The sequence below is a fragment of the Terrapene carolina genome, unplaced genomic scaffold (genome assembly GCF_002925995.2).
Source record: "Terrapene carolina triunguis isolate 2854851 unplaced genomic scaffold, T_m_triunguis-2.0 Scaffold33715, whole genome shotgun sequence".
Lineage (NCBI taxonomy): Eukaryota > Metazoa > Chordata > Testudines > Emydidae > Terrapene > Terrapene triunguis.
The window spans coordinates 225,881-253,431 of record NW_020698066.1 but is presented as its reverse complement, the minus strand read 5'-3'; the positions used below and the strand labels follow the sequence as shown (position 1 = coordinate 253,431).

General features: G+C 43.5%; 1 long non-coding RNA gene across 1 annotated transcript in view; it reads right to left on the bottom strand.

Moving 5' to 3' along the window:
- LOC113409496 overlaps positions 1-13,374 on the bottom strand; it is a 15,977-nt gene extending 2,603 nt beyond the window's left edge. Inside the window, exon 1 of the long non-coding RNA XR_003370547.2 lies at positions 13,280-13,374. This is a non-coding gene — a long non-coding RNA (uncharacterized LOC113409496). The remainder of the gene's footprint in view (positions 1-13,279) is intronic.
- Between the last annotated feature and the right edge of the window lie 14,177 nt (positions 13,375-27,551).

Below are 27,551 nucleotides of genomic sequence, written 5' to 3'. Positions count from 1 at the left end.
ATGTTTTATAATTTTTACATAAACCAAACACATGTGGATATAACTCGGTACAATATAAATTGTAAGCTTTATAAAAATCTACTTTGAACTGAGCAGAAGATTAGATCAGGTAATAAAATACTATTGCCACATGTGAACTTTTTTATTATTATTATTATTACTACATTCTAACTATTAATACAGTTTAATATATCTAGCTTTAGTTTAGCTGAAATGGTCTGTGGTAGTTTCCATCAGTTTTGCTTCTTGAAAATGTTGAAATTTAATTTTCTTCCCCTTATCTTATCAACTGGGGTCATATCATCATGGAAGCATCCACCATCATTGCATGTCTGAGGAAGCACTAAAATCCACTTACCTACCATCTAGTTTGATGCAATCCATCCATCATTTCCTCAGCATCTCTATTCTATCCTTTCCTGCCATACTATCTTCACCAGGTCACCTTCATTCCTCCTCTGCATGTGTCCAAACCAACAAAGTAATGCTTCCTTGATTTGTCAGCCACATCTCAGACTTGGATTTCCATCCTAATACTTTCAGTTAGAAACCTGTGTCCTCATGTAAGCCCTCTTGTGGCATGAAGACATCTCATCTCAAACATCTGTAGGTATTGAACCTGCCATCTCTTTATCGCTCAGGCTTCTGCACCATACAGCTTTGTGAGGCACACCATTGTTCTATACAGTTGGGCTTTTAGGCTCAGTGGCATATGCTTGTCTTCCACAACCCCTGAGATGTTATTCCATACACTTCCACCCTCCCTAATCTGGACTGTAGTTCATATTCAAGTTTGCTGTCTTCTGTGACCCAGCTACCAAGGTACCTTCTGTCCACTGTATTGTATACTTTTTCTACATCTATAAAAGCCCAGAAGCTATCCTGTTGGTAGTCTAGCCACTTCTCTATTCCTTACAAATTACAAACATGGCATCTATGGTTCCTCATCCCTTCCTAAAACTGATTGTTCTTATTCAAAGAGGGATTCCACCATTTTTCTAATTCTATTGTCCATGATATGTTCCAGTATCTTCATCCCATGCAACAATATCTTTATCCCTCAATATCTCCACATTGATGGATGCTTCCCTCCTTATGTACTGGGACCAGGATAGATTTGCACCAGTCTTCAGGAATTTTCTTGTCTCACTATATGGCTTTAACCACTCTACTCATTATTTTATACAGTATAACCTCAGAGTTACAAACACCTTGGGAAGGGAACTGGTTTGTAACTCTGAAATGTTTGTAACTCTGAACAAAATGTTATGGTTGTGCTTTCAAAAGTTTACAACTAAACATTGACTTAATACAGCTTTGAAACTTTACTACGCAGAAGAAAAATTCTGCTTTTAACCGTCTTAATTTAAATGAAACAAGCACAGAAACTGTTTCCTTGCCTTGTCAAATCTTTTTTTAAACTTTCCATTTATATGTTTAATAGTTTACATTTAACACAGTACTGTACTGTATTTGCTTGTTTTATTTGTCTCTGCTGCTGCCCGATTGCGTACTTCCAGTTCCAAATGAGGTGTGTGGTTGACTGGTCAGTTCGTAACTCTGATGTTCGTAACTCTCAGGTTCTACTGTACCTCTCTCATGTAAGACTTTCACCATGTCTACTGGAATTTCATCAGGCCTTACCATTTTTCATTTCCTGGACTGCATTTCTCACCACCTCCTCTTATGTTAGGTTCAGGCACCACATTAGGGTTACAAGTTGGCAACTCCACCCTAAAGGGATTTGCCTCATTTAAGAGACTCTCAAAGTATTGTTTGCATCTCTCTTTCACTTGTTCAGGTGTTACCAGCAGTCTCCCCGATCATCAATTACATTCCATACTTCTCTTTGAGTCTCTTTTTTGCAGTGCTATGTATCTTTTTGCCAGCAAACTGTGCGTTGTTTAAAAGCTTGGCATACAAATTCTCTAGGGCACTCTTCGGCCTCCTTCACTGCCTGCCTGGCAGCTCACTTTGCTTCTTTGTATTTGTTTACACTTGTTTACCGTCTCAGTATTTAAGCAAGTTGATGTTTAACAAGTTGCTTAAATACATAGATTGATTTCACTTGGAATACTCTCATAACGTTGGTTTTACTCCTGGAAAAAAAATCTCTTAACATAGGCATTGGTCAAATAAACTAAAAATCAAGCTGTGTTGGGCATCAAAGGTAAACCATGATGGAACTTTCCTGGATAGAAGTGGAAGGGAAGAAAAATGTTAGACTTTTGAGAAGGGAATGAACTATATTGTGTATGAATGCCCCAGTAAAACTTCTAGGTTTGAAATACCTGGCATTACATTGGTAAGACAGACATTTTTATCCTTCTACCATTTCCATTATTATTTCTTAAGCACCTTTACAAGACACAAAGGTCCTGATCCAGAGCCCATTGAAACCATTAGGCTTTGGATCAGGCAAAGACCAGACAACACAGAAAAGACAGGACATACTGGAGAGCCTAGAGGAAGAAATAACCTGGAGGTTATGTGTTACATTGCTTTGATCGGTTCAGAAACATTGCTCATTTCAATAATGTTTGCTTCCCAAATTAATAATTTCCATTGGGTGTGGAAATGCTTTACTTTCTTTTTTTATCTCCTTGCATATTTCATCAAGTTTAATTATTCCAAAAGTTCCATAAACAGAGTTTCCAAAGGTATTACCTGTTACACATTTTCAGAATAGGACTACACCATAAAACTCACTGTAACTTCTACTATGTAGCATAAGCAACTAGATAAGCAGGTTGTTTTGTATTATTTATTGTGGTAGGATAGTCTGTTCTGTACAATCGGCTTTTGGTGATTGAAATATTAAGTAAATAAATAGATTCTTTCCATTGATTGGGCCAAATTTTCAAAACATAATTTGTATGTGTGTGCAAACAACTTTGAACACTCAATCACTTGGGCACATAATTTCTGTACACTAATGCTTTTGCACACAAATAAAAAATGTACACGCACAAACCCATGTTATGTGGACAAATGAAGCACAAATGGGTTTTACATACAAAAATGCTATGAAATGTATGTGCAAGTTATAGTATATGCTCCTTAGGGCAGGGGCCATCTTTTGTTACATGTTATGTTCAGCATAAGACGACCCCGACTGAGGCCTCTAGCAACTCCTGCAATTCAAATAAAAATATTTATGAGTGCAGTTATTGTGCATGCATAAATGAAGGCTAGGCTAAGGTTTCTGAAAATTTTACCTTTAAAATAGTGCTTTTCAATCCAAGGATCTCAAAGCATTTTGTCAAAAGATAATCAATCAATCCTCACAATACCCCAGTGAAGCAGGCAATTTATATCTGTTTTACACCTGGGTAAAATGAGGGGAAAGAGATTATGTGACTTGTAACAGCAGGTTAGAGGCAGTGTAAGAAATAGAACACAGAAGTCCTAGAATGTGGTATAGACTTGTAGTGCAAAACTATGTGATGTCAGAATGTCTTCCCAAAAATCAAACGAATGCTTGCAGCCTCCTGCACACTTTTATTACCAGGTAAAGTGCCTTCAAGAGGACTATGGTAGTAAGCACTGCACCCAGTAGCAAGTGTTTTCAGGATCAGCCTCTAAATTATTTTTGATGGCATACAAAACAGAACAAGAATTATGAAGACTAAAACAACTGCTAAATCTGTTACTAATGGCTGACTGGAAATACTGCAACGTATCAAAAAATGCTTGCAACATAGAAAAATATGCAACATGAAAGCCAAGATGGTATTTTGAAACAATTCCCATAATCTACAAATCTTTATGTAACAAAGTACATTTGAAATATTGAATACATGGGATCTAAAAATAATTTTTATTTTCTGTTAAGTTAAATCTTGGTAAAGTCCTAATAACAAGTTCTTCGGATGTCTGCCCTAAAATACTTATTAATGAAGAGTAGAATAAATTTTGATAGGGTAATCACATTAATTTCAGATTGGATACATTGTTAGGACAATTTATGGATCCCTACATAATATATTGTTGCATCTTGCAGACAGTGGTATTTTAATCTATTTAAAAGAATAATAAAGATAAGCCAAAATATCCATATTTGTGCTTTACCAGCTTCTTTCTTGGACAGTTACAGAGCTAAATTAATCCCTGTTGTAACTCCATTGACGTCAATGGAGTTTGTTCAGGGATGAATTTGGCCCATGAATTTCCAAAAAATTCTCTTAGTTACATTTTATGTGGAAAACACTGACAGCCAATCAATCATAAGTGATTTCTTAGCACAATCATGAAGGTTTCAGCTTACCTACTAACTTGCTCAGGAAACAGATCCAGCAGAAGCTATTCCTTACTTGTCTGGCACATGTCTAAAGAATATGTGGTTGTACGAGGATGGCCTTTTAAAATGAATTGGAAAAGTGTAGACAGTTTACATGAATAAGGACTCCTCTGAAATACAACAAATATACAGTATGTAAATATATAATGAATCCTTAAAATGTATACCTGAAAGGGCCTGATACTGTAACTTCTCTGCAGGCAAAATGATGATCCCATGAAGCCAATTGGCAAAACTACATTGATTTCAATTAAACCAGAATTTGCCTCTATGTGTGGACCGCTCATAGACGTTCATGGACATTATGCATATGGTGATGCAGAAGCAGATCCTTTTCTTCAGTACTCCTTCCTAGGCAGTCATTTCCCATTTTATATTTATGCAATTGATTATTCCTTCCCAAGTGTAGTACTTTGCATTTGTCCTCACTGAATTTCATCCTATTCATTTCAGACCATTTCTCCAGTTTGTCAAGATCATTTTGAATTATAATCCTGTCCTCCAAGGTGCTGTCCTCTCAGCTTGGTGTTATCTGCAAACTTTAGAGAGTACACTTATATACCATTATCCAAATCATTTATGAAGATATTGAAAAGAATCAGACCTGAGACAGATCCCTGCGGGACCCACTTGATATCCCTTCTAGCTTGCCTGTGAACTATTGATAACTACTCTAAGTATGCTTTTCCAACCAGTTGTGCACCCACTTCTAATAGGTTCATCTAGGCTATATTTCCCCAATTTGATTAAGAGGTGGTCATGTGAGAGAGCACTAAAAGCCTTATTAAAGTTGAGATATATCACATCTACTGCTTCCTCCCTATCCACAAAACTCATTACCCTGTCAAAGAAGGATATTAAGTTGGTTTGACATGATTTGTTCTTGACAAATCCATGCAGACTATTACTTATAGTCTAAGTGCTTACAAATTGATTGTTTGATTATTTCCTCCATTATATTTTTGGGTACCAAAGTTAAGCTGACTGGTCTATTGTCTACCATCACCAACACTAGTTAATATCATGACCCTGCAACGCTCCTGAGATCCATTCACTGGAGACCTCATCTTGCATAATTTCTGGCAGTATTACCATTGACTTCAGTAGGATCAGGACTGGGGCCAAACATAGTAATTTCCTTACTATACTACATATTAATGTATACTTTGATTTTATGTGATAAGAAAACAATTAATTTTATGTCTTGTTCTAAAAGAGCAATATAAATCCTTAAGAGATGGCAAACAGAATGATTTTATTTGATGGAGGGAAAAGTACTGTACTTCATTTAAATTACATCATCATTTACAAAACATTACTTTTTATAGAGTTCCACATTATCTACCCTTTATAATGTATTCACCACGATTTTATACAATTGTTCAGGGATAATCCACTGTGATCCCTTTTCTGACACTCATTGACTGCAATACAAGAGTACAAGGTGGGACTGCAGGAGTGGGGGCAATGGGGAAAGAAGGTGAAAGGGTAACAGAGCTTTATAACTTTCTTGAGAAGACCATATATGTACCTTTATCAACTAGAAAGGTAGCCCTGATTTTACATGATCCCTGTCATCTTTTTCCAGATGTTCACCAACTCCAACCTTGCAAAATTAGCTTGGGGTACCTGAGAATTTGGGGACATCAGAATACTAGTTTCACATAATTTAAATGAAAGCACCACATTAAGCAACTTTAACAAACATTAAGGAACTGAAAGGCAAAACTGCCCTGCATTTAAAAAAAAATTCACAACATTTCCAGAAACTAGCTTCTAGGTGTTCACCAAAAGCTGTATGTAATAATTCACATGAGCAATAACTGTATCTGTCATGCAAACATCTGTTTGTATACGCAAATCAGAGAAGTGCCCCTCTACCCAGTTTGTACATATAAAAACCCATTTGTGTAGACAAATGAAGTAGTTACACATACAAATAATTGTACACATAACATTTGTGGATGGACATTTAAGCCAAGGTTTTAAAAACAGGAGTAAATAAATTAGGCTCCTAAATCCATATTGAGGCACCTAAGTAGCCTGAATTTCAGAACTGCTGAACACCCAGGAGCTTCCATTGATTTTACCACAGTGGAAGACTCTGCTTAACATCTTAGATAGCTATATACAAATGCAAGGAGTATGGGGAATAAATAGGAAGAACTGGAAGTCTTAATACACAGAGTAGATTATGACTTAATTGGCATCACTCAGACTTGATGGGATAAATCTCATGACTGAAATATTGGTATACAGGAGTATAGCTTGTTCAAGAAGGACAGACAGGGGAAAAGTCAGATGGTGTTGCATTATACATCATCAAGAATATATTTCCTTGTTTTGAGGTCCAGAAGGAGGTGAGAGGCAGATCAGATGAAAGCTCTGGGTGAAGATAAAGGGGGAAAAAACAGGGGTGACATCGTGATAGGGGAGTTCAGTAGACCATCAAATCAGGAGGAGGTGGTGGATGATCCATTTCTAGAACAAATAACAGAAATATCCAAATCACAATTACTGGTAGTAATGGGAGACTTTAACTACCCAGACATCTGTTGGAAATGTAACACGGCAAAACACAAAATCTCAATAAGTTCTTGGAATATATTGAGGACAACTTCTTGTCTCAGAAGGTGGAGGAAGTAATGGGGGGGCAGCCATTTTAGGCTTGATTCTGTCTAATGGAGAAGAATTGGTTGTGAATCTGAGAGTAGAAGGCAATTGGAGTGAAAGTGACCATGAAATGATAGATTTCATGATTCTATGCAAAGAAAGGAGTGAGAACAGCAGAATAAGAACAATGGACTTCAAAAAAGCAGATTTACAAATTCAGAGAACTAGTAGGTAAGGTCCCATAGGAAGAAAATCTAAGGGAAATAGGAGCTCAGGAGAGCTAGGAGTTTCTCAGAGACAATATTAAAGGCACAACAGCAAACTATCTTAATGTGAAGGAGAGATAGAAAGAATACTAAGATGCCAATAGTTCTCCATCAGGAGCTCTTTAGTGATCTGAAAATCAAAAAGAAATCATACAAAAAAATGGAAACAGAGAAAAGAATAGTGCAAACATATAGGGACAAAATCAGAAAGTCTAAGGCACAAAATGAGTTATACCTAGCAAAGGTCAAAAGGCAATAAGAAGAGGTTTTATAAATACATTAGCAGACAGAAAAAGATGAAGGAAAGTATAAGTACACTACTTAGTGCGGAAGAAGAGTTAATAATGGATGACATCAAAAAGGCTGAGGTGTTTAATGCTTATTTTGCTTCAGGCTTCACTAAATAGTTTAATTGTGACCAGATTCTTAACACAATTAATATTAGCAAGGGGAAAGAAACACAAAACAGAATAGGAAAGAACAAGTTAAAGAATATTTAGATAAGTTAGGTTGATTTAATTTTGTACTGTAGACTTGCCCTTAGGGTGAATTTTGTCAGGCTCTACCAATTTGAATACACCGACGTTACGTTGACATACAGCCACCTCAGTAACTGAATCAGTTTTACACATCCACACTAAGCTCCTTGTGTTGGCAGTGCATGTCCACACCTGAAGCACTTGCACCAATTTAACTGCCAGTGTGGAGCATCGTGGGATGGTTTCTGAAAGGCAGCAACAATCAATGTAAGCAACACAGTATTTACATTGACACCGTGTCGGCCTAACTACATCAACTTAAATGCTACGCCTCTCAGGGCAGTGGAGTTATTAAGTCGGTGTCATGGGCAAGTTACATTAGTGGGAGTTACATTTTAGTGTAGAATCTTACAGAGCTAGATCGACGTAAGCTGCCTTATATCGACCTAATTCTGTAGTGTAGACCAGGCTTAGGATATGTAAGGAACTCACTGATCCATTCTTGGAACTGTTAGTGATTATCTCTGAGAGCTCATGGAGGATGGGTGAGGGCCCAGAGGAAAAGGGCAAACATAGAACCTATCTTTAAAAATTGGAACAAAGAGAACTTAAGGAATTATAGACCAGTCAGCCTAACTTCAGTACCTGGAAAAATACTGGAACAAATTATTAAACAATCAGTTTGTAAGCACCTAGAAAATAATAGGGTTATAAGTAATAGTCAACATGGATTTTGTCAAGAATAAATCATGCCAAACCAACCTTATTCCTTTCTTGATAGGGCTGGGGATGGAGCTGGGCTGGGAGCCAGGGCCGGGAGCCAGGGCCACAGTTTGGGGCAGGACTGGGAGCAGGGATGGGGCCGCAGCTGGGCTGTGGTTGGGGCCCAGGCTGGAGCTGTAGCCAGGGCCAGGAGCGAAGGCGCAGCCAGGGCCGTGGCCAGGTGTGGAGCCGGGAGCCAGGGGATGAGGGCAGGGATGCAGCTTGGGGTGGAGCCAGAGCAGAGCTAGGGGACAGAGCAGGACTGGATGACATTCTCTTTTCCCATGGGGGCTGACCTGGGCCTCGTCACATGCTCCCGAATGCTCCTCCAGGCCCCACTAATGGGGGCGTGAACCACAGTTTGGGAACCACTGGTCTAGATAAAACTACCATAATGTGAGTTGAAAGGCTGTATTAAATGGTTTTCTTTCAAACTGGGAGAACATATCTAGTGGGTCTCCCAGGGGATCTGTCCTGGGTCCAGTACTATTCAACATTTTCATTAATGATTTTTATAATGGAGTAGAAGTATGCTTATAAAATTTATGGAGGATGCCAATTTGTGGGTTACAAGCACTTTGGAGGACAGGATTCAAAATAACCTTGACAAATTGGAGAACTGGTCTGAAACTAACTAGATGAAATTCAAGACAAGTGCAAAGTATTACACTTAGGAAGGAAAAATCAAATGCACAAATATAACATGAGGAATAGCTGGTTAGGCAGTTGTACTGTGTCACAGGGTGCACGGCCGGCCCCTCTTCTTCTGGGCCCGGTTGCCCTCCCAAATAAGTCCAGGGACACTTCAGCTTGTGCAACACCCATGTCCTTTATTCTTTAAGCGTTTTCCCACTACCGGTGTCCAACTATATACAATCCTTATATATTTCTTGCCTACCACAGGCTGGTACCACCCTGCCACATACTGCTGAAGAGAATCTGGGGGTTATAGTAGATCAAAATTGAATATGAGCAGTGTGCAAGTAGAAATCGTTTCTTGCCGGTACTGCACTCATGGGAGGGACACAAGGGGAGGTATGTGACCTTGCCACGTGACCCTCCATGTGACCCCTCCCCGCCCCCAGCCCGGGGCCCCCATGCTCTCCCCATCCCCTCCGACACCCCCCTTTGTATATACAAACATCAACATGCTTAACTACTCACTTTTCCTCCACATATGTAGTATTCAGTCTGTTTATATGGAATATGGGAATTGGGTGAGGAGCCATTTCAGCATATGTATGACTTATTAAAAGACAAATTTTAAGTAGAACTGTATCCTAAACTGCTTTATGGTATTGTACCCAAGCATTGCATTTGAATGGGGGATTCAACTTCCTTTATAGGAACAGACTCCTGAAACTCTTACCAGCCCACAAAAGTGGTCCATAGTCATGCAAATAGTCCCATTGTCTTCAATAGGGTTGATCAAATGATTAAAGGTTTACGGGATTAGGTTCCAAGTTTGTAAATTGTTCCGGATGAAACTGACAATGCCTGAACTGTCAGATCAGAAGGAGCTTCATTTGAATAAAGGTGGGCAGATGTGTGATAAGTCTTAGCTCCGTTGCTAAGATGAGGAACATATTCTCAGCAAAGTTCTTGGCAGATTCCTGAGGCAGCTGGTTTAAGGCTGTCAGTGTCCAGCATTATAATCTTCACTTATAGTTTTCTCACCCACAAAGCTGGAAAATTAGGCATTTGTTTTGCTGCTCCAGTTCCAGTTAACAAAATGCATGTTAGACTAGTTTGGCTGCAAAGAAGAATTCTGTGTACACTGGGGACAACACCTGATTCCTGTCAGGCTGCAGAACTGGGTTGACATCAGAATCCAAACATCCTCTGGTCAGTGCAAGCAGAGGAATTCCTCTAACAATATTGACTGTGATGCAGTATGGATGTCATGGATAATTCAGATCAATGGGGAGAAACAGAATCAAAAACACTGTTTAAATTCCTTCCGTCCCCACCACCTCTCCCCTCCCCTCTTGAGGACTCCTGACCAACTTAACAGCACAATACATATGCTAACAAAGCCTTTGTTTAAGTTTGTTAGCATAGGTATTGTGCTGTTAAAACCATTTAAAGAATTAATGCCCTCCTAGCTTTTAAGGAGCAGAGCACAGCACTCCCCCCCCCCTCAGACTGGGGGGGCTAGCCCCAAGTCTTTCTGGTACCCTGTACCTGCTAAAAATCTCTTGCTGGTACTGAGTACTGGTGGGTACCCCCCTACTTGCACTCCTGAATATGAGCCACCATGTGATGCATTGTGAAAAAGGCTAATATCATTCTGGGGTGTATTAATGCACTGTCATACATAAAACACAGGAGTTAATTGTCCTGATCTACTTGGAACTGGTGAGGCCTCAGCTAGAATACTATGAGAAAAAAAAGTTAAAAAGCTGGGTATGTTTAGTCTTGAGAAAGGAGACAGAGGGTGGGACCTGATAAGTCTTCAAATATATTAAGGGCTGTTATAAAACAGATGGTGATCAATTTTTCCCTATGTTCACTGAAGATAGGACAATGATGTATTTCTAAATTCATTGTGACTAATGTGACAAAGCTTTCACTTTTTTTTTATTTTTTTTATTTTTTATAACCATGCTCCACCTTGTAGTTTTCATTATTTGTTTAGTATGCCTGTGGCCTTTGGGTGGGGAATTCTCCAATGTGACATAATGTCACCTATTACTATCATCCTATTTTGTGGTTTGCCTACAAATTGCTTGCAGCTTAGAAAAAACTTTTGTTTTCAATTAGCACATATGTAAAATAAATTACACCAGATAATTGTGTTGTCAAATATTTATTTAGTATCTTAGTACTTGAGTTCACTTACCAATCAGATAAAATTCATTTGAATTCTTTTATACTGACATCATATTCCTAATTTGCAAATTCATTTCTAGACACAGAAGTAACAAAAGTTTGCATTGGCTTGTTGTGAGTAGGTGTGATGTTTAGGAATTTTAATGTGCAGTTTAGTGTTTTCATAATGTCATTGTGAATCAGTGCTTAATTTTAGCAAGAGACATCTTTATCCCTAAGCTACTTGCTCAGTGCAAAGTATTTTCCTATTTTCTAATTCAGACAGAATGACCGGACTGGAATCCTCAGGGAATTTAATTAATGGCACTCTAATCTACAAACTGTTAGATCTCATTTTATTAATGCTGCTGTCTCATACTAAAGTTCACACCATGGGCATCATTCAGCATTGATGGAAACAGGTACAAGCCCCATTATCTTCACCTATATAGTCCAGGGCTTAAATTGGGCCAATTAATTTAACTGTTTATGTTTGCATGACATGTACACCAGTATATCACAATCAGGTATTTAGTAGTGTTAGACCATGAAAAACAACATATTTCACAGAGATATATAAGCACACAGGTAAATACACAGATAGATCTTTGGTATCCGAGTGTTATACAGAACATTACACTAATCTGTATAAGCATGTAGGTAAATACAAGTATATATGTACTAAATAGGTGTACTACTATTGAAAATTACTAAATGTATATAATATAGTACACTGCAAGGATATAGGTGGGTTACGATACATAGGAGATACACCAAGCCTTCTCCATGTTTAATCATTGCTATATTGTGTTGGATATTTTTGTTTTTGTCATAGTGAAACAAATTCTGCTCTCAGGTATTCCCATGCAAGCTCACTGAATTCAGTGGAGCTGTACTAGCTGAACTGAGAGCAAAATATGGTAGAATGTTGTTGCTCCTTTTCAATTATAGTCAAAGTTTGGGCCCTGGTTCTGTGTTTTTTATAGATACAGACACACCCCGCCAACCAAAACCCCCTCCACCCACACAGTCCAAAACTCCTGTTAGGTGAGGGCTTGAGATTAATTTATCCTTACAGTTATGTTAACTGAAGAGTGTCTTTTCACTCATCAATCTCAACAAGGTTTTAATTCAACCCATAACAAAGTTTCACCCAGTTCATAACAATATGTATATTTCTGAATGTTTTACTCTTTTGTACTACATCTCCTTGGTCAATCATTGTTCCTCCAAAAAATTGCTGAGCTGGTAACCATCTATGGATGAACCTGTTGTGTTTGATGTTGACAAAGACAGATTCTCTCTCTTAAATCTGCTTCAATTGTTTTCAGAGTTGAATATTCAAATGTTCTGGTTTGAGCCAGTTTAGGTTTATGTATTTTTGTGCTGTTGTCATGACTATTAAGAAGAGTTGTTTCATGAACACTAAACAAGGATTTAATATTGGGGCCAGGTCTACACTTAAAACTTTTGCCAGTATAGTAATGCCAGCTAGGGATGTGGGTTTAATTACGACATTTTACATGAACAAAAGGCCTAGTGTAGACAGTTATCCTGGCAAAGAGTGCTTATTTAGTTTGGGGAACAGGTATAAGCTACATTGGCAAAAGCAATCTTTTGCCTGTATAAGCTACATCTACATTAGGAGGGTTTGCCAGTATGCTGGAAGACCTTTTCTAGTGGCATCTGGTTTGATTGATGACTGGGTGTCAAGTGCCTTATACTGTACTTCCTCTCTACCAGAGATGGAAAACCCAAATCAGAAAAGGCACCTCAAAAGTATGACCAACCCAAGTACAAAAATGGCAAAACAAGAGATTTCAAATTCTGATGCATTGTTAGAACTAGTGACAGGGGAAGCCTGAAAACTTTCAAAGGTTTAGTCTTGGAGAAACATTACAAAATGTGAATGTTTCTCCATATCATATCTGAACACGGTGACTCCCTAAAGTCTGCAAAATTAGGCTGATAACTGCACAAGAGCAGAGCGTCTCATGATATTTCCAGTATTAATTGTTTAAGATAACCAGAAATAGGATGGTACTTACTTTGGTGATGGGCTTCTTAGCCTGCCAGCCAAACACTGGAATACATCAGACAAAGCTGGGAATTGCAAGGTTTGGGTTCTATTTTGGCACTTCTACTTCCACTCCTAACAAAACAAAAAATTGGAAATACATCTTTTAGAACTATGTCTTTATTTAGGAAGTTTTACAAATTCTAGTCGTGTAAATATCAGAGAATACAATAATCATTACAACAATGAGCTTTTGTTTAACGAAACATTATACAGTAATATAATCACTGAATCTCTCCATTTAACCAGGTGTTACCATGTTACAAAGTGAGTATTTTCATACTATTTATGACAGAGAAATACATTTTTAACAAGAGAATTAAACTTTTTCAAACTGCCAAGAGATTTGGCTTGGGTGAAGATTCAAGTCATTTCCTATTTTATCTAAGCTATAACCCACTTACAGTTAAAATAGCTACTCTAACCATAAAAAAAATAGGTAGGTGCAGTGGGTTAATATGCTACCTTTTCACTTCTGAAGACTGCAGTTCAAATTATGTTCACCATAGAATATCAGGGTTGGAAGGCACCTCAGCAGGTAACCTAGCCCAACCCCCTGCTCAAAGCAGGGCCAATCTTCAGACAGATTTTTGCCCCAGATCCCTAAGTGGCCCCCTCAAGGATTGACCTCACAACCCTGGGTTTAGCAGGCCAATGCTCAAACCACTGAGCTATCCCTACCCACCTGTTAGCCACATCACCATTTGTCCACATCACCAAACCACCAGCCAATTAGGTATTTTTTTGGAAGCCTGTGCTCAAGAGAGGCCCGTACTTGGAACAGCAGAAATGTTGCTGGGTCTAACATACACATTCTCGTGGTTGGGCAGGATGTAAAGGGTTAGCTGGTCCAGGTTCAAAATCATCCTCATTCAGGAAGCAAGGAGAGAGGAGATTATGACCCTTCTTCAAATACTACCTGTTACCTCTTTTAGTTAGTGGTTCTGCCCTCACCAGTTGAGAATCTAACACTCCCTGTGTATTGGTCTTTGTAGTTTTCTTGGCCCTGCTTGCTTTAACAGAGACCTTGGTCTCCCAGCTGTCAGGGATCAGGGCCTCGTTGTGCTAGATACTGTACAAACATAGTATAAAACACTCTCTGTTCCAAATAGCCTACAGTATAAACCGATAAGTTAGAGAAAGGATGGGAAGAAAGGAAGCTAACATACACACAGAGTGATCCAAGTGATGACTGGGAACCATCATGTTTGATCTATGGTTTGCAGTATTGCCAATGTCAAGTATTCAAAAATCACTAGTCAGGCCTCAAAAATCATGAGACTGATTATTTTTAAGCCAATTTGGTGTTGTTTTTATTTGCCTTCTGGTTTCTCAGCTTTTTAAGGTGCACTCAATCAAGTTTTCAAACTTTTCTCTGACACTATGAGGACTAGAAAAATGCTTTTTTAAATTAAAACTGAGATTCTCATGGAACCATATAACTCCAGGAGCTGGGGTTTTAAGTAAACCACCAAATATTGCAAGACTCAATATAAACTAAATAGATCTTGTAACACTTCACCTTTTTCTCTGATTTTGGGCGGGGGGGGAGCATGTTTTTTTCTTTATGGGATTTCTTGTATCTTAGTGTAATATGGGGCCCAGGGTAGGGTGAGGAAGAAAGCAGGAGGGGAATGAAGTAATGGGAACAGGGGAGTGGGAAAGACAGAAGTAGGGGGGAAGAGGCATTGCAGGGGAAATAGGAGGTGGAGGAAAGAAAGGAGGGATGGAAAGAAGCATGGGAGGTGTGGAAAGTGAAGGCATCAGTGGAAGGATGGTGAGAAGTCAAAGCAAACAGGCTATAGCTATCAGTAAACATCATTGTAAATATACCCATCTTCCTAAAGTACAATGGCAACCTCAGGAGCATTGAAAACTACTAGAGCTGTAAGTGAATATTTATCTGTAATTGCTTTATTTGGGATGGGGAGAAAGAGTGTATCATTAATTACCTAAAGGCTGACCCTGCAAAAACAAATGGGCAGCATGTGTGCCTTCTGACTTAATTCATGTCCAAACTGTTACATGCTGCATGCCCATGCCATACTGTGTACATATATCTTGGAGAGGGAAATGCTACTTGAAATGCACTGATGCCTTTAAGACTGGTAGCTCTAAAATTAAACCTACCATGTGTATTATGGTTTGCAGGTGTGCAGACGTTCATGAGCATATCACTGTCCCTCTGCTCAGTCTATCTGGTTGATTCTTCTGAACAGCAAGGTAACGAAATTTGTGATGGGTGAATCCCAAAATGTTCAAAGGCCTTGGTTCATGCAAGCATCCTAAAGTGTGGATGCTTACCCAGAATTGATCCAAAGTTCAAGGTTGTTCTCATTTTCAAAGCTCTTCATAAATCCATCCCTACCAACATCTTAGCCAAAATGTCCTCCTTCAGCCTTCCTGGTCCTTCTTTCTGTTCAGGCTTATCTTATTACCATTGCCTCTGTCTCCTTTGCCCACTCTAGACTTTGTGCTTTCTTTTACATTACCCCAAGGCCTGGGACATTCCTCACTTACCATAAGAATGTAAGAACAGCCATACTGGGTCAGGCCAATGGTCCATCCAGCCCAGTATCCTGTCTTCCAACAGTGGCCAATGTCAGGTGCTTCAGAGGGAATGAACAGAACAACCAATCATCGAGTGATCCATCCCCTCTCGTCCATTCCCAGCTTCTGGCAAACAGAGGCTAGGGACACTCAGAGCATGGTGTTACATTCCTGCCCATTCTGGCTAATAGTCATTGATGGATCTATCCTCCATGAACTTATCTACTTCTTTTTTTGAACCCTGTTATAGTTTTGGCCTTCACAACCTCCCCTGGCAGAGTTCCACAGGTTGATTATGTGTTGTGAAAGAAGTACTTCTTTTTGTTCATTTTAAACCTGCTGCCTATTAATGTCATTGGGCGACCCATGTTACTTGTGTTATTTGAAGGAGTAAATAACACCTCCCTATTCACTTTCTCCACACCAGTCAAGAATTTATAGACCTCTATCATATCCCCACTTAGTCATCTCTTTTTCAAGCTGAAAAGTCTCAGTCTTTTTAATCTCTCCTCATTCAGAAGCTGTTCCATACCCCTAATCATTTTTGTTGCCCTTTCCTGTACCTTTTCCAATTCCAATATATCTTTTTTTAGAGATGGGGTGACCAGATCTGCACACAGTATTCAAGATGTGGGCGTACCATGGATTTATATAGAGGCATTATATCTTATTATCTATCCCTTTCCTAATTATTTCTAACATTCTGTTAACTTTTTTGACTGTCGCTGCATATTGAATGGATGTTTTCAGAAAACTATCCACAATGACTCCAAGATCTTTCTTGTGTGGTAACAACTAGTTCAGACCCCATCATTTTGTATGTATAATTTGGATTGTTTTTCAATGTGTATTACTTTGAATTTATCAACATTGAATTTCATCTACCATTTTGTTGCTCAATCACCCAATTTTGTGAGATCCCTTTGTAACTCTTCACAGTCTGCTTTGGACTCCACTATCTTGAGCAATTTTGCATTGTCTGCAAATTTTGCCACCTCACTGTTCACCCCTTTTCTCAGATTATTTATGAATATGTTAACAGCATTGGTCACAGTACAGACTCCTGGGGGACACCACTATTTACCTCCCTCAATTCTAAAAACGTATCATTTATTCCTACACTTTGTTTCTTGTCATTTAACCATTTACTGATTCATGAGAGGAACTTCCCTCCTATCCCGTGACTGCTTACTTTGCTTAAGAGCCTTTGGTGACGGACCTTGTCAAAGGCTTTCTGAAAGTCTAAGTACACTATATCACTCTTGTCCACATTTGTTGATCCCCTCCAAAGAATTCTACAACAAATTCAAATTCTACAAACAAATTTATACAACAAAATTCCCTTTCTCTCTCCTCTCTAAAAGAATCACCTAGCTTCTGAAATATTCTGGCTATAATATACTCACTTTATCTGTGTTCATTTTATCTTGTTTCATGCTGTATTGCATCTTCTGTGTCTTTGGCCTGTGAACATCTCCTTTTTGTTTAGTTACTTCACCTATCCTATACTCAAATAGCACTACATAAATAATAAGTAGAGTTATGTTGGGAGTTAGGTGAAACCTCATTGAAGCAGATGGATGGAATTGCCACCCTTCCTTCAGGACAACTGTAAGAAACACTTAAGCCTTGTGTACACTACACCGTTTTGTAGACAAAAGGCAGCATTTGTCAACAAGACAGTGGAGGTGTACACGCTACAACAATGCTCCTCCTGCCAACAAAACTCTCCACTTTGCCAAAAAAATAAAACCACCTTGAAGAGAGGTGTAGAGCTTTTTGCAGCACAGATCGACAAAATGTCAGTGTAGACACAGTTACGTTGCTGTAACTGGCCTCTAGGAGGCATCCCACGCAGGAGCGGTGCCAGGGTTTTTGCCGCCCTAGGTGGCAGCGCTCCTCCACAGTAATCGGCCGCAGCTCCTCCTCTGAAGCTGCGTTCTTGGCGGCGGGGGTCCTTCTGCTCCAGGTCATCGGGGCACTTCAGCGGCGGGTCCCGGAGTGAGTGAAGGACCCGCTGCCGAATTTCCACCGAAGACCCAGAGCTGAAGAAGCCCCTCGCCAGCGAAATGCCGCCCCCCACATCCTGCCGCCCTAGGCAACCACCTAGGGTCGCCTAGTGGAAGCGCCGGCCCTGATCCCACAAAGCCCACCGTGACCGTTCTGCTTATTGTTTTGAACTCCACTAAGCTACCTTGCATCAGCTACACAGGCATGTGCCCCTCCCCTTTCAAAGTCCCAGGATGTTTTGAAACTGCTTAGAAAGGAGAACTCGCATAGCTACTGCCCAGCTGAGCCTGCTGGCTCCCAGCAGCAATCGCCTGGAGTTCAGAGGAGGGGGTGGATCTCCTGGGTCTGTGGGGAGAGGAGGCTGTGGGAAAACTTGGAGAGAATCATGGAATCAAAACATTAACACAGAATCCTGCCTCTCCCTGGCACTAGGACCACAGCGGCAGGTAGGCAGGGCAGGCTGCTGGGGGTGGGGGAGGCAGGGAGAGACTCATGCTGTGCTGTGCAGAACCAGGGAGGGAGGCAGGAGTTGATACTGGGGTGTGCCCCTCCCCCGTCTCTGCTGAGCTGGGGGGGGGGGGGGAGGGAAATACCTGCTGCCTGTGCATCAGCTTCTGCGTCTGGCTGCTGCTGTCTGAACTTAAAGAGACAACGTGCCAACACACTCCCTCTCCCCCGACACACTGTCTCTCTTTCTCACATACTCACTCCCCACATACACTTTCACACACTTCCTGTCTCCCTCTTTCACACACACCCCCTGTCACACACTCTCCCCGTCCACACTTCTGTGGGCTTCTTGTGTTAGTGTTCAGCAATGTCAGTTTGATCATATTACCAAGTGTTACTTTAAAAGTGATTTAAAATGTGTTACTTTTCGGACACACACGACAATCATTACAAGGTTCATAGCACGGTGCAAACAAACAATGCCAGGCTCAGTACACTACAGCAACACACATTACTGTGGCTCAGTGTCAATATGCTCATTCAAGGAATCCCCCAGCTGAATAGCCCCCCATTGAGCTCCTCTTATAGCCTTGCATTCATAACGCACAGCACAATACAGAAGGGCAGTGCAGGACCCATGGTTTCTGGCAGAGGTGGCTGGGTTGCAGGTTACCCAAGCAGTTGAAAAGCGGCTGGCAATCTAGTAGGATGCCCAAGGAATGATGGGATTGAGAAACCTGCATCATGTGATGCTGAACCTGCCCCCATTAGGCACAGAAATCCTTCCCAAAACACCCTCCGGCCAGTTGCACAGTGGGATAGCTACCCACGGTGCACTGCTCTCTGTGTCGATGCAAGAGCTGCTACTGTGGATGCGCTCTGCAGACACAAGGAGCACAGTGTGGACATGCAACAGTGGTTTAATTACAGCAGTGGCTGTATGTCGACATAACTTGCGTTGACAAAACTCTGTAGTGTAGACCAGTGATTCTCAAATGGGGGTCTGGAAGCCCTTTCAGGGGGCTACAGGACCCCAGGGCTGAAACCCGGTCCCCTGAGTCATAGTGGCCCCCCCCCAGGCTGAAGCTGGAAACCCTGGCGCCCTCCCCGCCATCTGAAGCTGGCAGCGGTGCGGGGCTGAAGCCGGGAGCCCCGGTGCCTCCTCCGGGTTGAAGCTGGGTACCCTGGTGCCCCCCCGCAGTGCTGAAGCCAGGAGCCCCAATGCCCCCTCCCCATGGAAGCCAGGAACAGCAGGGGAGCCCCTGCACCCACCCCCCCATATCCCAAGCTGAAGCCCTGAGTCCCTGCACTCCCCGCGGTTAGAAACCCTGAGCCCATGGGTAGAGTTGGGGGGGCACAAGGCTGTTACTGTTGCCCCCCCAAACTGCAGTGCCTTACCCAGAGAGGGGCACTCCTGTGACAACTCACCCCCCCCCTTCCTCTCTCCCAGTCCCCCTCTGGCCAGGTCATAGATGGGAACATAAGAACGGCCACATCTGGCCCAGTATCCTGTCTTCTGACAGTGGCCAATGCCAGGTGCCCCAGAAGTAATGAACAGAACAGGTAATCAAATGGTCCGTTCCCTGTCGCCCATTCCCAGCTTCTGGCAAACAGAGACTAAGGACACCATCCCTGCCTATTCTGGCTAATAGCCATTGACGGACCTATCCTCCATGAATTTATCTAGTTTTTTTAACCTTGTTATAGTCTTGGGGTACGTCTACACTACGCGATTAATCCGAATTTAGCTAATTCGAATTTGGTAAACCGGTTGTATTAATTCGATTGTATGCGGCCACACTAAGCAAATTAATTCGGTGGTGTGCGTCCATGTACTGGGGCTAGCGTCGATTTCTGGAGCGTTGCACTGTGGGTAGCTATCCCATAGCTATCCCATAGTTCCCGGAGTCTCCCCTGCCCATTGGAATTCTGGGTTGAGATCCCAGTGCCTGATGGGACCAAAACATTGTCGCAGGTGGTTCTGGGTACAGCCTCACCCCTCCCTCCCTCCCCCCCTCTCTGCATGAAAGCAACGGACGGCAGACAACCATTTCGCGCCTTTTTTCCTGGCTGAACGCAGCAGACTCCATACCACGGCAAGCATGGAGCCCGCTCAGCTCAAGACAGCAGTCATGAACATTGTAAATACCTCGCGCCTTATCGTACAGTTTATGCTGAACAAGAACCTTGAAAACCAGGCAGAGAGGAGCAGGCTACAGCAGCGCGGCGACGAGAGTGATGAGGACATGGACATGGAATTCTATCGAACCGCGGGACCCGGTGCTTTGGAGATCATGCTGTTAATGGGGCAGGTTATAGGCATGGAACGCCGATTCTGGGCCCGGGAAACAAGCACAGACTGGTGGGACCGCATAGTGTTGCAGGTGTGGGACGATTCCCAGTGGCTGCGGAACTTTCGCATGCGTAAGGGCACTTTCATGGAACTTTGTGACTTGCTTTCCCCTGCCCTGAAGCGCCAGAATACCAGGATGAGAGCAGCCCTCACAGTTGAGAAGCGAGTGGCAATAGCCCTGTGGAAGCTTGCAACGCCAGACAGCTACCGGTCAGTGGGGAATCAATTTGGAGTGGGCAAATCTACTGTGGGGGCTGCTGTGATACAAGTAGCCAAAGCAATCACTGAGGTGCTGCTACACAAGCTAGTGACTCTGGGGGATGTGCAGGTCATAGTGGATGGCTTTGCTGCAATGGGATTCCCTAACTGTGGTGGGGCGATAGATGGAACCCACATCCCTATCTTGGCACCGGAGCACCAGGGTACCCAGTACGTAAACCGCAAGGGGTACTTTTCAATGGTGCTGCAAGCACTGGTGGATCACAAGGGACGTTTTACCGACATCAACGTGGGGTGGCCGGGAAGGGTTCATGATGCACGCGTCTTCAGGAACACTAATCTGTTTAAACGGCTGCAGCAAGGGACTTACTTCCCGGACCAGAAAATAACCGTTGGGGATGTTGAAATGCCTATCGTTATCCTTGGGGACCCAGCCTACCCCTTAATGCCATGGCTCATGAAGCCATACACAGGCAGCCTGGACAGGAGTCAGGAGCTGTTTAACTACAGGCTGAGCAAGTGCAGAATGGTGGTAGAATGTGCATTTGGCCGTTTAAAGGCGCGCTGGAGATCGCTACTAACTCGCTCTGACCTCAGCCAAAGAAATCTCCCCATTGTTATTTCTGCTTGCTGTGTGCTCCACAATCTCTGTGAAAGTAAGGGGGAGACCTTTATGTCCGGGTGGGAGGCTGAGGCAAATCGCCTGGCTGCTGATTACGCGCAGCCAGACACCAGGGCGATTAGAAGAACACACCAGGAAGCAGTGTGCATCAGAGAAGCTCTGAAAACCAGTTTCATGACTGGCCAGGCTACAGTGTGAAATTTCTGTTTGTTTCTCCCTTCATGAAAACCAGCCCCCTTCATTCTCATTCATTCTCTGTAAGCAACCCACCCTCCCCCCAGCTTTCTTTCAAAGGTAATAAAGTCACTATCGTTTAAAAATCATGTATTCTTTATTAAGTGATTATAAACATAGGGAGAGAACCAAGAAGGTAATGTGGGTGAGGTTTGGGAGGAGGATAAGAGGGAAGTCTAAGGCCACTGATCAAATTCAATATATTGACAGCCTTTTGGTTGGGCTCTCCCCTGGGGTGGAGTGACAGGGTGCACGCAGCATCCCCCCCCGCGTTCTTACACGTCTGGGTGAGGAGGATATGGAACATGGTGAGGGGGGAGGTAGGTTATACAGCGGCTGCAGCGGCAGCCTGTCATCCTGCTGCCGTTCCTGAAGCTCCACCAGACGCCGGAGCATGTCCGTTTGCTCACGCAGCAGCCCCAGCGTTGCAGCCTGCCACCTCTCATCTCGAGCATCCCTCAAGACCTCACGGTCACTGGCATCTTTCCTAAATTTAGATACAGTGTCCTTCCACTCATTCAAATGAGCTCTTTGATTGTGGGTGGATTTCATTATTTCTTTGAACATGTCGTCTCGCGTCATCTTTCTACGACGCCTTATCTGAGATAGCCTTCTGGACGCAGGAGGGAGGCTTGAAACATTTGCAGCTGCTAGAGGGAGGGTTGAAAAAAAGTAGAGAAGTTTTTAAAATGATACATTTTACAGAACAATGCTTGTACTCTTTCATGGTGAACACTATTCACATTACATAGCACATGTGATTTCAGTACAAGGTCGCATTTTCCATCTTAATATTGAGTGCCTGTGGCTTTGGTGTTAGAGATCACAGACGCAGGTCCGGGCAACAGAATTCAGCTTGCAGGCAGCCATGGTAAGCCATTGTCTTTCGGCTTCTGCGCCCTCCTTTCCAACATACCAATCAAAGCCTGTTGACTGCTGAGGTTTTCCTGTTAACCTTCAGCAGCAGAAAACAAACTAACCCCCCCCGCCCCCCTCCCGCCATGAATTCCCTGGAATGCTCAATGTACCCCTCCCCGACCGCGTGGCTGGTAACAGGGAAAATCCCTGCTGAAACCAAACTAACCCATCCGCCCCCCCCTCCCGCCATGAATTCCCTGGAATGATCGCTTTACCCTTCCCCCCACAGCTGGTATCAGGGAAGATCCCTGCTAGCCAAACGTGAAAAGCTCTGGGCCAATTTCCCCCCCCCCCGCCCCTGCGCTTGGCTAACTGCAGGGAAGGATTTCTTATCAGCCACAGGCAAACAGCCCAGTAGGAACGGCCACCTCTGTCCCCTTAATTAAGTTCCCGTATTTCAAGCAGGTTACCATGAGCGATATCACTCTCCTGAGGATTACACAGCGAGATAAAGAACGGATGTTGCTTGAATGCCAGCAAACACCGGGACCATACGCTGCCAGGCTTTGTCAGGCAATGATACCAGATTACTTGCTGCAAGCATGGCGTGGACAAGTGTCCTACCATGGAGGACGGAATAAAGCGGCACTGCCCAGAAACCTTGTGGCAAGGCTTTTGGAGTACCTCCAGGAGAGCTTCATGGAGATGTCCCTGGAGGATTTCCGCTCCATCCCCAGACACGTTAACAGACTTTTCCAGTAGCTGTACTGGCTGCGAATGCATCCCAAGTCCTCAGGGCAAAATAATGATTAAAAAACCTTGCTTTTGAACCATGTTTTATATTTTAAAAGGTAAACTCACCTGAGGTCCCTTCCATGGGGTCATGGTCTTGGCTACTGGCTTGGGAGGGTACTTCAGTCAGGCTGAGAAAAAGCTCCTGGCTGTTGGGGAGAACGGAGTGCTGGGTGCTCTCTGCAAGATCCTGATCTTCCTCCTCCTCCTCTTCCCCACCCTCAGAATCCTCAGGTGTAGAGACTATCCCAGACCCGGTTTGCACGATCACAGGTGGGGTAGTGGTGGCGGCCCCCCCTAGAATTGCATTCAGCTCTGCGTAGAAGCGGCATGTCCGCTGCTCTGACCCGGAGCGACCGTTTGCCTCCTTTGTTTTTTGATAGGCTTGTCTGAGCTCCTTCACTTTCACGCGGCACTGATCTGAGTCCCTATTGTGGCCTCTCTCCATCATGCCCTTGGAGATTTTTTCAAAAGTTTTGGCATTTCGTCTCTTTGAACGAAGTTCTGCTAGCACTGAATCCTCACCCCATACAGCGATCAGATCCAGTACCTCCCGTGTGGTCCATGCTGGTGCTCTTTTTCGATTATCAGCCTGCATGGTTACCTGTGCTGATGAGCTGAGGTATCTGTGGTATCTGTGGTCACCTGTGCTCTCCACGCTGAGCAAACAGGAAACAGGAAATGCAATTCAAATTTTCCTGGGTCTTTTCCTGTCTACCTGGCCAGTGCATGCGAGTTCAGATTGCTGTCCAGAGCGGTCAGTGGTGCACTGTGGGATAGCTCCCAGAGGCCAATACCATCGATTTGTGGCCACACTAACCCTAATTCGGATTAACAAAATCGATTTTGACGTTACTCCGTTCGTCGAGGTGGAGTACAGAAATCGATTTAAAGGGCCCTTTAAATCGAATTAACTGGCTCTGTAGTGTGGACGGGTGAAGGGTTAATTCGGATTAACGCTGCTAAATCCGAATTAAAGTCCTAGTGTAGACCAGGCCCAAGTCTTCACAACATCCTCTGGCAAGGAGTTCCACAGGTTGACTGTGCATTATGTGAAAAGCCAGAGCCAGGCAGTGTGGGGCAGCTACTCCTCTGGCTGGTGGTTCCATTAAGCACACAGCCATGGCATTCTCCCGTCTGCTGCTGGTGCCCAGGGTTGCAGCTGCTCCTCAGCTCCCAGCCCCCTCTGACTGCTCACTCAGGGCACGTCTTCACTACCCGCCGGATCAGCGGGTAGCAATTGGTCTATGGGGGATCGACTTATCGCATCTAGTGAAGACGCGATAAAAATCGATCCCTGATCGCTCTGCCGTCGACTCCGGAAATCCACCGCGGCAAGAGGCAGCAGCGGAGTCGACGGCGGCGCGGCAGCGGTCGACTTGCCGCCGTCCTCACAGCCAGGTAAGTCGACCTAAAATACGCCACTTCAGCTACGCTATTCACGTAGCTGAAGTTGCGTATCTTAGGTCGACCCCCCGCTGTAGTGTAGACCTAGCCTCAGTCAGTAAAAGCTGTCCAGGTGGAGGGACCCGGCTCTGGGGAGGCAAAGCCCTCAGAAAGCAGCCACCGCAGGGGGAACAGCACTGCAGGGGGAGCCCTCCCAGCACACAGCTTCTAGCTCCTGTTCTCCCTGCAACCTCAGCTACCCCCTTCCCGCAGACAGCCCCTATCTACCTCCTCCCTGCACCCTGAGCAACACTCCTGTGCACACAGCCGCTAGCTACCCCCTGCCTACACCCTTAGCTACTCCCTGACCCCTGCCCATACACAGGCCCTAGCTACCCCCTGCCCATGCACAGACCATAACTATCCCCTCCCTGTACCCTGAGCTACTCTCCTGCCCGCACACAGCACCTAGCTACTCCCCTCCCTGCACCCTGAGCTACCCTCCTGCCCATAGGCGCTGACTTCCCCTCTACCCGGTGAGTGCTCGACCCCCCCGCCCCTGGCCCTGCCTCTGTCCCGCCCCTGCACTGCCCTCGCCCCTCCCTCATTCCACCCCCTTCACCCAAGTCCCCGCCCCTTCTCTGCCTCCTCTCCTGAGTGCACTGCATCCCTGCTCCTCCCGGAAAGTCCTAAGCGCCTCCAAACAGCTGCTAGGTGGCCGGGGGGGGGGGGGGCGCGGGAAGCGCCGGGGGGGGGGAGGAGGAGGGGGGACGCGGGGGGGGGGGAAGGGAAAAGAGGGGGCGGGGGGGGGGGGGCGGGGGGGGGGGGGGGGGGGGGGAGAAAGGCGGAGTCCCGTCGGCGGAACAAAACAAAACAAAACCAGGAGTGTGAAATATGGGGACAAATTGCGTCCCGACCAAACATTGGTCAGGACAAACGCCTAAAAATCGGGACAGTCCCCATTTTATCGGGACGTCTGGTCACCCTAGTGGGTGCTCCAGCCCCAGAGAACCTAGAGAGTCAGTGCCTATGCCCCTGCCTGCACACAGCCCCTAGAAATCCCTTCCCTGCACCCTGAGCTACCCCCTTACCTCCCCCCAAAATAGAAGTCAAATTACATCTATGCCCAAGGGTCATCCCCCACAGGCCCGGAGTCTTGAGTTTCCCTCCCCCCCCTTCCTCCCTGCTGGGCCGTAGAGTTTTTAATAGCATGTTGAGGGTGACTCAGGAAGAAAAAGGTTGAGAACCTCTGGTGTAGACAAGGCATTAAGCTCCTTTTTGGAGTGGGATAGCTGAAACAATGGGAGCCACCCCTCAAAACAGAGGCTACATGCAAGGCCACTCGTAAGCTAAACTATGTGGGTAGAGGGGTTTCACTGGGCACTGAATGCAAATGCAGAGGGCTCGGGTGTATTGTTTTGGTGGAGGAGTGTGTGTGTGCGCGTGCACACGCATGTGCGTGAGAGAGAAGCAGGGAAAGCAGATAGTGAAGGCAGCCGAAAGTGAAAGACAGCCAGAGAAGTACTTTTAGCTGAGAGAAAGCTATGAGAGAGTTCTTCGGGTAGAGAGAAAAGCAGGAAAAAGAGGCTTGGAATATTGAGCAAGGAAACTGTGTCCTGTTTGATCACTACTGTGTTCAGGGAAACAGGACTTTGTGTACATTCTTTGTAAATAAACAGTACTGTATCACAGAAATACCTGACTCCATCATCAATTTCTCCTCCTAATGGAAACAGCTCACAAGACCCTGAATACTGGCTCATCACTTGGGTAAAAAGGGGTATCAGTAATAATAATGGATATCCAGTCAGGCTGGAATAGAATGGCCAAACAGATAAGGGATGGTATGATGTATGTTCATGTGACCACAAACCAAAAGAGAGTTAGTAGGTCTTATTTTAAGCACACCAGTCATGGCTGTATCCCTTTCGGCAAGTATTCATCAGTAATTTAGAAACATGTTCCAGTAAAATATCTGGTTAAGCAGTACCTTAGCTACAGAGATAATATAATTTTTATTTATAATAAAGTATGAATTATTATATATTTACTAAAATGGATTGCATACATAGCTAAAATACTTTGTCATGTTATATTTTTAACATTCAGAAAAATCGCTGTCATATTTTAAGTGTATTTTACATATTCCCAAATATGTGAAACATAACATGTACATACAATATATGGAAAAATATATTCATTTTCCAAATAAATGGTCTCAGCCACAAATCTAATTTTAGAGATGTCAGCTTGTGATGACATCTGCACTATTAGATTCATGTCTGGAAATCACATATTGGCCAGGTTCTCAGTTGCGGAAATAAAAAAAGCTAGGGAAAACTCTCTCTCTCACACACACACAAGACTTTGTAATTCAACCTTCCCAACTCTTTAGTACAACAATTATAAAATGCTGATGTTCTAAAAGGCTGTGCAAAGTCCAATTTAATTTGCAAATTCAGTATTTTACTTTTGGAAAAAAATACATTATAATATTTTAACCATCTCCTCGGCAGCAATGTGTCATCATTGCACTGTCCTGGAAATCCAATGGTAGTACAAGTTTCCTGCATACTTCTACCTCTGGAGCCAAATTGACCAAATATTTTTTAGGACCCAAAGAAATTAAAGCTCTTTAGGTTGTTTCCCCCCCCCCCTCTTCTTTTGCCATATGAGTGAGGAACATTTTTCTTTATTTTTTAAATAAACATTTTAATTTGGAAAGGATCCTAACTAATTCTATCACCAACCAATGTACCAAGGCAATGT